Source organism: Theobroma cacao, chromosome 2 (genome assembly GCF_053813885.1).
Source record: "Theobroma cacao isolate CCN51 chromosome 2, ASM5381388v1, whole genome shotgun sequence".
NCBI lineage: Eukaryota > Viridiplantae > Streptophyta > Magnoliopsida > Malvales > Malvaceae > Theobroma > Theobroma cacao.
The window spans coordinates 33,596,034-33,598,117 of record NC_142640.1 but is presented as its reverse complement, the minus strand read 5'-3'; the positions used below and the strand labels follow the sequence as shown (position 1 = coordinate 33,598,117).

The following is a 2,084-nucleotide window of genomic DNA, read 5'->3' as shown; positions in this document are numbered from 1 at the left end:
CTTTTCAAAATTGTTCAAGATAGCTCAAAATTGCACCTTTAATGGCTATCTGATCAGTCAAAGCATTAATGGTGTCCAACTTATGCACATCAGCTACCCTCCTTCCAAGGCCCTCTCAAAATGCCACTAATAGTTGTTGGACGACATCTCCTCCAATAAATCATAAGCATCATTAATTGACATAGCCATGAGAATGCTACTAGCTGCCGTATCAATGGTAGTCCGAATTGGATTCAACAACCCATTATAAAATGTTTACACTTGTAGCTACTTGGGTAGACCATGACGTGGGCATCTCCGAAGCAAGTCCTTATACATCTCCCATGCTTCATACAAAGACTCAGAATCCAACTGCATGAAAAAAGTAATATCGTTCCCTATCTTTACGATTTTGGTAAGGTGAAGAACTTGGCTAGAAACTTTTGTGCAAAGTCATCCCAAGTAGTGATGTAGTCGGTGGGGAGAAAATTTAACTGAACTTTGGCTTTATCTCGCAGTGAGAAAGGGAAAAGCCTCAATAAGATAACATCATCAATGACCCTATTGACTTTGAAGGTATCACAAATCTCCAAAAAGTTAGCAATATGCGCATTGAGATCATCGTTAAGTAAATGTCCAACCTAGACTAACATTTGTATCAACTGAATGATAGCCGACTTAATCTTAAAATTGTTTGTTTGAATTGTCGGCCTCCTAATGCTTGAATGAAGTCCTTGGACTAATGGAACAACATAATCCCTCAATGATCGATTATCAACTACATGTCCTTGAATTTGTTACTCACCTTGATTCTCAGCCATTGTATCTGATTGATTGGTGTCTTGAGAGTTTTGTCTAAACTTTAGAAAGTCTTCTCAATTTCCAAATCACAAGGGACAATTTCCAAGCTTTTTACTTATCTCATACATTGGCCAAAAAGTACATGAAATAAAAAAATAAAGCTTAAATTAAGACTAGTTTGCTTGGCATTAATATTAGAAAAGAATAAAAAAACAACTCCTCGACAACGATGCAAAACAACTTGTTGCTAACTTTACACAAATGTAAGCACACGTATCACATAAGCAATATAGTAGTAAGAAAAGAATCGCTTCCACAAGGAATTGTTTCTTAATTTTTCCTAAGTACTAAAATTGGGCACCCTAATCTTTTTCAAGTAAATCTAATTTGAAAATTAATTAAAAATGAAATTAAATTAACAAAGCTAAACTAGGGAGTTAATGCTAAAAATTAGTAAAGAATCAGTGAATTAAGGCTTAGGATTGTGGAATTACTCAAGCTTTCATTTGAATTTAATCTCTTTCTTATACTCAAGCTTTCATTTGAATTTAATCTTTCTCTTTATACTTAAATCAATGGGTTGGTTACTAGCCTAGAGTCCAAATTTGCCTACAAGTCTCTATCAAGATGCTTGTAAACATAGCTCTCATAATTAATTCTCCATGTGTCTATGTAAATTAATTAAGAAAGGTTCACTAAGCTTAAGCTCTAAATTTGGCTACATATGGTATTTAGGTATATTTCTATCCTAAACACTAATCAAATCATCTAATCTATAAGTGAAATGAACACATGTTGTTGTTTAATTTTCTACCCACACAAGTATATGTATCGCAAAGATATAATAATGATGAGTACAGTGTCGATCTCACAAGGAATTGAATTAATTCTTGCTATTAATTACTAAAATTACACACCATAATTTTATCCAAATACTAAAATTTGAATTAAAAAACAAAATTTAAAAACTAAAACTACTCTCAATTTACTCAGCAAAACTACTTTTCTAAACTTAGTTGACTTTTAGACTTAAGATTATGATGTCCCTCAATACTTCATCTGAATATTATCTCTCTCTCTTAACTTAGCTTAATGGATTAAGTTGCTAACTTAGAGTCCTAAATTATTTACAAGTCTCTGTCGAATTTCTCATAAAAATATCTCTCCCAATTAATTTACTATATGTCTATGCAAATTAAATTAAAAAAAATATGCATTAAGTTCGTGCCTTAATTTTGGTTACGTATAACTTATAGGTGTATGTCTACTCTATATGTAAATCAAACCACCTAATCAACTAAGTG

The 2,084-nt window shown here is 32.2% G+C and overlaps 1 non-coding gene across 1 annotated transcript; it reads left to right on the top strand.

The window, feature by feature from the left end:
- Positions 1-277: 277 nt before the first annotated feature.
- Positions 278-385, top strand: LOC148764180 (small nucleolar RNA R71). Its single transcript, XR_016024912.1, has one exon. It is a non-coding gene; the product is annotated as a small nucleolar RNA R71 (small nucleolar RNA).
- The last annotated feature ends 1,699 nt before the right edge of the window (positions 386-2,084 follow it).